The 10,329-nt window shown below is 45.8% G+C and overlaps 1 long non-coding RNA gene across 1 annotated transcript in view; it reads left to right on the forward strand.

Annotated features, from left to right (window-relative positions):
* LOC147912556 (uncharacterized) overlaps positions 1-9,893 on the forward strand; it is a 51,559-nt gene extending 41,666 nt beyond the window's left edge. The window contains exon 3 of the long non-coding RNA XR_015549721.1: positions 9,567-9,893. This is a non-coding gene — a long non-coding RNA (uncharacterized LOC147912556). The remainder of the gene's footprint in view (positions 1-9,566) is intronic.
* Positions 9,894-10,329: the final 436 nt, after the last annotated feature.

Genomic DNA, 10,329 nt, shown 5'->3' on the forward strand with positions numbered 1-10,329 from the left:
AGGGGTGGGCAGAGGGGCTGTCAGGAGACCTGAGAACGAGGGACAGGGGGGTAGAGTCAGTAACCGAGAGAGGAGTGACATGTTGGTTGGTGATGCTTTTGGCTTCAGGTAACAGCAAAACTGTCCAGTGGTGATGTAGACAAGAGGGATTATTTTTCTCATAGTCAGGATGTTCAGTAGCAAAGCTCTGCCCAGTGTCACTGAGGTCCTCTTGGCCTTCCCTCAGCTTTAAGTATCACATCCTCACATGGCTGAGTTCAAAGACAGGAAACAGGGAGCATCGTGGGGCAGACATTCTCCTCACGTGTCTCCCTCTTATTGGTGGTGGCGTGGTGGGGTGGTGCAGGGGTTGTCCCCAGAAGACCCCAACCGGTCTCCTCCTATATCCCACTGGTCAGAAAGGACACATGCTTGCCCTTAGACCAGGGCTGTGCCCATCTTGCTGAAATAAAAGAATCTCTTTCCTGTCCTTTAACAAAGTTGGGCTTCTGCCAGCTAAGGAAAAGGGGAATGGTAAACAATGAAGAGTGCTTGTCCTAAGCACGTTTCACAAAGAGGAGTTTTTTTCTGTTGGGTTAATTAATGCAAGGAGGTCAAATGGGATGGGTATTGAGAAGGGGGCCACTGGATTTGATGCTTAGAGACTATTTGTGGCCCTTGAGAGGACAATTCCCATAGAGTGGCTGGGCTGGGCTGCACCCTGCAAGGGGCTTAGGAATTTGCTGGGAGAAGCTCAGAAGATGAAGGTAGACCACCAGGAAGTTTGGTGTTAGAGGTAAGAGGAGATGGGACACTCTCTGGGCACAGGAGGCAGACACAAGGAGGTCTGAATTTTCAGTTTGGGGCAGACTTGAAGGTGTTTATAAGCTGAGCAAAAGAAGCCAGCGGGAGAGAGAGGGTAAATATTTTTTTTTTTTTTTTTTAAATTTTTTGTTTATTGCAGTAACATTGGTTTATAACATTGTAAAAATTTCAGGTGTACATCATTGTACTTCTACTTCTGCATAGATTACATCATGTTCACCACCAAAATACTAATTACAACCCATCACCACACACATGAACCCAATTATCCCTTTCACCCTCCTCCCTCCCCCCTTCCCCTCTGGTAACCACCAATCCAATCTCTGTCCATATGTGTTTGTTTATTGTTGTTATTATCTACTACTTAATGAAGGAAATCATACGGTATTTGACCTTCTCCCTCTGACTTATTTCACTTTGCATCATGCCCTCAATGTCCATCCATGTTGTCACAAATGCCTGGATTTCATCGTTTCTTATGGCTGAGTAGTATTCCATTGTGTATATATACCACAGCTTTTTTATCCATTCGTCCCTTGATGGGCACTTAGGTTGCTTCCAAGTCTTGGCTATCGTGAATAAGGCTGCAATGAACACAGGGGTGCATGTACCTTTGCAAATTGGTGTTTTCAAGTTCTTTGGATAAATACCCAACAGTGGAATAGCTGGATCATATGGTAGTTCTATCGTTGATTTTTTGAGGAATCTCCATACTGTTTTCCATAGTGGCTGCACCAGTTTGCACTCCCACCAGCAGTGTATGAGAGTTCCCTTCTCTCCACAACCTCTCCAACACATGTTGTTTCCTGTCTTGTTAATTATAGCCATTCTGACGGGCGTGAGGTGATATCTCATTAGGGTAAATATTTTGAAGGAAGATGGGAGAGTTGATTTCTGTGCCCTGAAAGAAGCATGGGCATGGGATCAAGTGCACAAGAGGTGGTGGCTGTAACTGGAACAAGTGTGGAGGCTTTTCTGAGGAGCCTCAGTTGCCTTCTAGACAGGAGGGAAGGAGGGTAGGATGGGGAAGATGCCCAGCAAGGATGAAGATTCCTCTCACTTTCCTTTGCACGACAATGGGCTCATTTAGACATTGAATGCATGATCTGGACCTTTCCATCAACTTTGTTTTCACATTCTGATATAATAAACTCTAAAAAACAGATCATATTTGTGTGATTGTACACTGGAAAGTCCGAGGACAAAGCCTGATCCTTTGGTTTTCTTGTTCAGATGGACGGCACCGCCCAGTACTCGGTCAGAGGAGTGACTATTATATGATGCAATCCAGAGGGTGCAGATCACTTAACAGACAGCACGGAGCCACCAGATCCTGCAGCCGGATGGGCAGCAGGGTGGAGGGAGAGAGCCCTGAGCTGGGCAGAGAGGACTTGGGTTCTAGGTCCTGGTCCACCACTTACAAGCTGGGGTTCATTCATTGGTACCTTCCAAGCCTGTGACTTCATCTGCAGAGGGGTTGTGGCAGCCCGTCTCCTCCCTCCTCTGCCCACAGTTATAAAATGTGCTGGCTCCTCATAGGGAATTAAGTGAATGTCTTCTTGCCCCCTCCACCACCCCTTTCTGGGGAGTTTTGACCCTGCTCAGTACCCCTTGGAATAGGACGGTGTTTTCCTTCATCATCAGCCCCGGTCCCTCACTTCTGGCCTTTTTTCCCCCTTTGTTTTGGGGAATGATGGCATAGGGCCCAGCTAGTAGGATTGGGAGCCAAACCTTTCTTCTCTATTTATTCAGATCGTAGCTATGGATGCAGCAAAAAGCAAACAGAAATTCGACTAGAAATATGAGCTCAATATTCCACAACATTTAAAGCTGGTGTCTACTTGCGTAGGAGGCATAAAACACAACCTTATGTTAAAATGAAGAATAGCCCCAACAGAAAAAAAAAGTGCATTTTTAAGAAAAAGTTCTTAGCGGGAATGTTCAGATGCTAAGTTGATAGGATTGACGCTAGCTCTGTGTGTCTCCTCCTCAAAAGCTCCTCAATGTCCATCCATATCACATGCTGTCTCTTGGGGTTCGTGTTCTGGAGGGGACACGTTTTCTCTTAGGTCATCCTCTTTATTCGGCATGTGAGGTAGGACTTTGACCTAAGAAGGGCTCCGCGCATGTCTTATGGAATTGTTGGGAGAGGTTGATGTTGGTAAGAGTGAGGAATGGGATCATTCGGTCCCATCAAAGCTGCCCCCAATCAGATCAGTCCTGCCCATCAGCTGGGTCACATGGACTCCACTTCATCATCTCTAAAACGGGACAAATGATAGTTTCTCCCTCATGGGATGGCTATGGGGATTCAATGAGTTTACACTTGTGAAGTGTTTAGGAAAATGCCCGGATGGAATCAGTTACTCAGTTGACAAACACAGAGTGCCTGTAACTTGTCCATGTTGTGTCTTGTGGGAAGGAAGCCCCAGATGCATCTCTGCCCTCCAGGAATCAGCATCTAGCTGGAGAAAGGAAATGGACACTGTGGAAATCAATAGAGAACAAGCGAGGCCTCCGGGAGCAGCCCTTCCCCACGGTGCGGATGTCCTGGAGGGTGAGCAGCTGCTGGGTGGGGCGCTGTCAGCCGGCCCTGCTTAATCTCCTGGCAGCCGAAGTAGGGAGAAAGGAGAATCTGGTATTCATTGTGTGGTTGTTTCTAATTTCCTTCTGCTTTCGAGATCCTCTTCGGAGGGAGAACAATGCCCTCAACAAGGCTCAGGCTTCCTTGACCAGGCACCCGCCCAGCTGTAGGGGAGGCGGCACCCAAGAGAATACAATGGCTGGGCACTCCAAGGGCAGAGGGCCTTTGATCCCTCGTCCTCTGAGAATTGCTGGGGAGAGTGGCGTTTGGTGGCTGGTTCCAATATCAGCCTATTGTTTGTTATTATATCCCCAGGGCTTTGAGCAAGTTCCCCCAGTCTCATTTATGAGCTTTATTTTTAAACTTTCCCTATTTGCCAAGGAAGGACAATCCTTGCATCACCAGGGTTCTTCTGAGACTGGGTGGGCCGAGGGGGCTGTAGAGCCTACAGGACTCCCTGTAGGACCTAGATTCTGGAGCTAAGAGGCCATTCCGTACCACTGTGCCCCCAGCAGGAGGGGGACAGTGTTGGGTCCTTGAGCACATCGGCCCCACCATGTCCAGCTCACAGGCCAGCGCCTGGGAGGGATCCTCAGCAAAAGTCCCCAGGGCTGACATCTCCCCAGTCTGTGCCTTGTAAGGCCAGCTAGGGGCAGAAGGCCCAGGACTGTGTCCAAGGAATGGGGTGGGGTTTCCTCATTCCTTTCTGTCTTCATACTTGGCCTCTTATTTGTGGATTTCAGTACATTTGTCAGCCTTTCTGGGTTTCTCTCTCATCAACAGAAAGCAGAGTGACTCCAAAAGCGAGTGACCCACTTGTGTAAAGGGGTAGAAGAAGGCCCACGTGCTATTTGACTATGATCTTCAAGTCTATAGGGTTTTATTGAGAAAGATGCTATGAGAATGGCAGGTGGAAATAAGATCAGTGAGGGGGTGACACAGCCCTGAAAGGGGCTATGGCAGGGATCAGCCATCTCTCAGATGTGACGGGACCAAAGCAGGGTTTCCCATACTTAGGTCAGCCAAGTGCCATCATCACAAATTCTGCCACATCCACAAGCCATCCATATACTATTTGTTTAATAGTTCTCTTTAGATAAATTTATTTTTAAAACTTTACATTTAATTAAAAGGAAACCTTTATGTCACTACCATAAGTGAAACCTGATATTTTTCTAATAAGCACTGAAACAAGTCCATAATTGTTAATATAAAAATATTCATTTTGTACCACTAAAATCTTGAATGCCACCCAGGGATTTTTTTTTTTGTGAGGAAGATTAGCCCTGAACTAACATCTGTTGCCAATCCTCCTCTTTTTGCTGAGGAAGACTGGCCCTGGGCTAACATCTGTGCCCATCTTCCTCTGCTTTATATGTGAGACGCCTGCCACAGCAGGGCTTGATAAGTGGTGCATAGGTGCGCACCCAGGATCTGAACCTGCGAATCCCAAAGTTCACCGTGCTCAAGTGGAGCACGGTGAACTTAACCATTACGCCACGGAGCCAGCCCCCTACCCAGGATTTTGTGTAAGTTCTTGGTGTAGGGCTTTTAAACACAAGGGGGTCTCCATACGTGTCTGATGGTGATGTTGGGGGTGAGCTTGATGTTGGCAAGAAGTAAGGAGGAGGGTGATCTGTGCTGATTTGTGATCCCATCAAAGCTGCCCCAGGGAGAGCTCCCCTGGTGATTGACCAAGGCTTCCCTGGGCTCTGCATCAGCATCTCCAACATGGGTGAATGACAGCATCTCCTTCAGAGGCTGGATGAGGGTGGACTGGGCTCATATATTTATAAGGTGTTTATAACAGTGTCTAGTGCATAGTAAGCATTCACTGAACGTTGACACCCACCATAACTTGGGAGATTCTGGCTGAGGGCTCTCGGCTGCCCTAGGGATCCCCTCGTGTGCCTGCTTGGAGACAGAGACATGGTCTCCAGGCTCCCTCCTGCTCTACACAGATCTCTTGCTCTGTAACTCCTCCGTTGGGACAGATGTGGCCAGGTGACCATTATTTCTCTCATAATTATAGGATTAAACTAAGTTGCAGTCATGGCGTTAGTCATCACGAAGCATCCCCGGTGGAATTGGTGATCATCTTTGTCCACCAGAGGCTCTGGAATGGGCGCCGAGGGACAGATACTCATATGCACGTGTTAGGGTCTTGTTGGATTTGAGTCTGCTGCTCCATCTGAGCAGCCCCGGTGGTTTCTGGAATGGGACTCATGGCTTGGAGCAAGAAAGGAGCTGTGGGAAGCAATCCCAGGTTCTCTGGTGGACTGGAAATTCTGCCTCAGGCACTGGAATTTTGACTTCCTGTTTGGCCTGGCGCTTGTTCCCCCATGTATTTGGCGCTGACACATCCTCTTCCCCCCACCTCAGGATCCGTTTCCTCATCTGTAAAATGAGGGGGCTGCACTAGATCGTATCTAAGGCTCCTTGAAGCTTGAGAAAGCTATGATTTGCCTCCTTACTTTTCCCTCAGGCCTCTTGGTTGACAGTGAGAAGAAAGGCAGGAAGGAAAAGAGAGAAATAGGGAGAGCTGTGAGTCCTACAGTATATAGGACAGGTCCCCACAACACAGAATTAGCCAGTCCAAAATGTTAGCAGTACTGAGGTTGAGAAACCCAGCTTTAGGGGAGGAGAGACAGAAGGAAGAAAAGGTTTAAAAGGCAAATGCATAACAAATGCCCTACAGATGACAAAGGGTTAAACAAATGATAATGAAAGGGAAAATTCAGGAAGAAAAGAAAACACACCGGAAAAAAATTTATAAAGGGGGAGAGAAAATGTTGCTAGGATGGGGAAGGAGGTGTTTGCAATGTGATCAGAGCTTCAGTTGTTAGAGTAAGCTGCTGACTTGAGAGTATAAACCAGTGTTGGGGGATTGCTACCCTCCCCTCTCCTTCGTGGTTCACTTTGGAAGATGCCAACCCCCTGTTAGGGGCTCCTCCTCTGGAGTGACAGCATTGCAGTCAGCAATGGTGCCTGTAGATGCCACAAGGTAGCCTTAGGATAACAGGCTGGATGGTCCAAAGACTTAGGCAGTCATTATCATGTGAGCCAGTCCTGGTTAGTTTTTCTATGAGACCTCTGTTCCTTATTGAAATAACAACCAAGCAGTTATCTCCAACTCTAGAAGGAGATACCACAAAAGCAAGATTAAAAGAAATTAACATGGAGAGAATGTCTTCCTGACCTTAGGGGCTGGGCGCAAATTTCTCAAAACAGCACAAGCACTAACCATAGAAGAAAAATCGATAAATTTGATTTTATCACAATTAAAAGCCTCTCTTCATCAAAAGGCACCAATAAAAACATGAGAAGGCAGCCCTCAGACTTGAAAGAAGATATCTGCAATACGTATACCTGACAAAGTATTTGTTTCCAGACTATATGAAGAACCGTTATAAATCAATATGAAAAAGACAAATGACCCAATAAAACCTGGGCCAAAGACTTAACAGACACTCACAAAAGAGCATATCCAGATGGCCAAATAAACTATGAAAAGATGCTCAACATCGTTACTCATCAGGGAAATGCAAATTAAAACCACAAGGAGATACCACTGCACACCCACCGGCATGGCTAAAATGAAAAGAGTGACGATAGCAAGTGCCGTTGAAGATATGGAGCAACTGAAACTATCATACATTGCTGTGGGGAGTGTAGAAATGGTATAACCACTTAGGAAAATTGTTTGGCAGATTCTATTAGAGCTGAAGATATACCTACTCTATAACCCAGGAGTTCCACTCCAGGTATATATACCCGAGAGACATGAGTGCTGATGCCCACAAAAAGTTACGTACGAGAATGTTCAAAGGAGTTGTCTCCAAACTTGAAACACCCCAAATTCCATCAACAGAAGATTGGAGAAATAAATTGTGGTATATTCATACAGTGGAGTACTACACAACAATGAAAGATTACACATTGTCTGATTCCATTAATATGAAGTTCAAGAAGAAGGAGAGTGAAAATATGATGAGTCAAATCACGGTTACATCTGGTGGGGGCCATGGACTGAGACGGTGCATGAGTCAACCTTTTGAGGTGCTAGAAATATTCTATATCTGGACTGGGGTGGTGGTTATGTAAGTGTATGTCTATGTAAATGATTATCAAGCTGTCCATTTAAGATGAGTGCATTTTATGTGCTTTATATATGTTATACTTCGATTAAAAAAAAAAAAGAAAAGAAATGCAGATTCTAATGTCCAAGGGAATTAATAGCACAGCAATAGTAATTTATTGAACACTCATTACGTGCCAGGTGCTGTGCATAGACTATTTCACTTAATCCACCCAAACCACTCTGTCAGTGAGGTATTATTCTCATTTTACAGATGAGGAAACTGAGGCTGAGCGAGGTTAAATAGCTTATTTGAGTCTCACAGCTGGTAAGTGTAGGAGCCGGGACTTGAACGGCACAATCCACGCTCTTGCCACTTGACTTTGGATCTTAGCGTGATTCTTGGTGTAGCATGAAAGCGTTCTGTTTCGCCTGCTACTCCCCCCAAGCACAGAAGCCTTAGATACCATTTTTTAAAGAGAACTTCATCATGCATCCTGATATTCCAGGGATTTGAATCCCTCTACCTGGTTAAAAAAAAAAACAAAAAACAGATGGAATGGGAACTCATCCCCTTTACACACCCTTTCCGTGAATTTGTTCCAACCGGGAGAAGAACCTATGATTTCCTGCCCACCTTGTTCGTCCTAACTGTTCTGTGTTGTCAATTCTCTGAGAATGAAACACTGAGTATCGGCTATAGCAGTCAATATCGTGAGCCAAGTTCGGACTCCAGCTCTTCTCCTCTTAAACTGTGAGGCTCTTGGGAAGTTATTTAATTTCTCAAAGGCTTTGTTTCCTTGTCTATAAAAAGGGATCGTGGTACTTACCTTATAGTTTCATCGTGAGGGTTAAATGAAGTCATACATAAGAAGTGCTCAGCCCAGCATCAGGGTCATAGCAAGTGCTCTATAAAGGGGAGTGCAGAAATGTCAAAGCTTTCACTTAATTGATGCCCAATTCTTTCCAAGCCTCTAAAAGAGGCTTAGTGTCTTTTTCCTCTAAACCATTCAACACACATTTGAAAAAACAGTTATGCTAGTGGTTTCTCCACAAAGTGAAGATACTGAAGGAATGGGACAGAATCTTGGTGCTTCAGTAAGGGAGTGGGGAGGGAGGTCATTTTCAACTAGATTGATCAGCAAGAAGGTATTTGTGTGGACCTTCAGGAATGGGTAGGATTTAGTCAGAGAGAGAGGAAAGGACCAGGAAGGTCATTCTAAGTTGGGGGATGGGGAGGAGGTGGTACCTAGAGAGCAAAGGTGGAGTTTGGGAATTGTGGGTAGGCCATTTTGGTTGGCACCTTAGATTTATGTAGGGACTAGTAGAGATAAAGTTGGAAAGGAAGACTGGCTCCAGATGAGGTCCTACTAAGAAAGCTGGACTTTTTCTATAGGAAAAGGAGTTGCTGAGCATTCTTGAGCAGGGGAGGTGTAAGATGAAGCCAGGAGTGAGCAGACCCACATGGCAGGTGAAAGCCACTAGGCCAGGAGGTCAAGGAGGAGACAAACATGCAGGTTCAGGTAGAGATGAGTGGGGTGCGACTCAATGTGGAGGTGGTGGGGTGGAAAGGAAGGTGTAGGTAGATGGAGAAAGGAGGTGAAGGACTCCTGAAGTCTTGGAGCCAATTTTTTGAGTTTATGAAGCAGAGAGAGAGACGCACAGAGACAGTCAGTTTGGAGATGATGATGAATGGGATTTCTTAATGGCTAAGACTAGAGGAGGTGCATCTCACCCTTCCTGGTTCTCACCTTCTTTTGTCTGCTATTTGGACGTTCTCAAGAACACATCGTCCTCTTCCTGTTTCAGACGTGTACGAGGCACCCAAAAGACAGACATTGGCTTTCTACAAGCTTCCTTTCCACCTTTGCCACGTAGGAACCGCACAGAGGGAGGCATGTCAAGACCAAAACAGACCTGACAGCAGAATAGTTTCCAAATCTACCCCTCCCAAAGGCAAGAGTTTGTTTGGAGGTCCTACCAAGGGGTAGGGGAGACCTATATTCAGCCTGCGCAAAGTTAACGAACAGCCTCCCGGTTTTAGGGAGAGATGCAAACAGTGTTTTGAAGAAAAATCCCTTTGTTATTGTTGTTTTACAGGGCTCCAGCAGTGGCCAGGAAGAAAACCTCCCCCTCTGAAGGTTGTTTTTGTGACTGTTCTTTGGAGCATTGTTCTAAAAATGGGAAATTACATGTTCCTGTGCCAAAGGAAACAAGCACCTGCAGTTAGAGGAAGACCTTCCACGAGGTGGCTTTTAGAGCCCCAGCCACTTCAGGACGCAGGGCTGCCAGAGAAATTCCATTTGGTGCGTTTCTTCACTTCTAAGGGCATTGGGTGTGGGCTTATGTTTGTAACCAGAGTGGGCTTTGGCAACTTTAGGGCTCTGGTGATTGTCCTCTACTCCTTCGCTCAATAAACATCTATCAAGCATCTATGTTGGGTCAGCCTTGGTGGTTTTCGTGACTCCGTTCCCTGGTGTTGTTAAAAACCACTGGGAGAGTTGGCAGGTGGCTGCCAACCTCCTACTGGCAGGTGGCTTTCTGGTTACTTTTTTTCAATGTTCAGAGTCTGTGTGGGACTTCTGCCTCCGAATGATGAGGAGCTAGAGAGAACCTCAGCACATTCCCTCCTTCCTCTCCCTCTTTCTTCCCTCCCCCATCCCTCCTTTCTCTTTCTTCTTTATTAGTCTGCAAAAATAAAAATGTTATTTTTAACATGTCAGTCAATATATTTCTTTAGGCATATGGTTTTCCAAAGTTTCCAGTTACTGGGGTACATACAATCTGAAATTCTTGTTCTACAGTGTTAGACATCAAAAGATAATTTTTTGGTTAGCTGGTTAATATTTAACATTTGTCAACC

The sequence above is a fragment of the Ceratotherium simum genome, chromosome 34 (assembly GCF_057802395.1).
Source record: "Ceratotherium simum simum isolate JZ-2026a chromosome 34, ASM5780239v1, whole genome shotgun sequence".
In the NCBI taxonomy this organism is placed as follows: domain Eukaryota; kingdom Metazoa; phylum Chordata; class Mammalia; order Perissodactyla; family Rhinocerotidae; genus Ceratotherium; species Ceratotherium simum.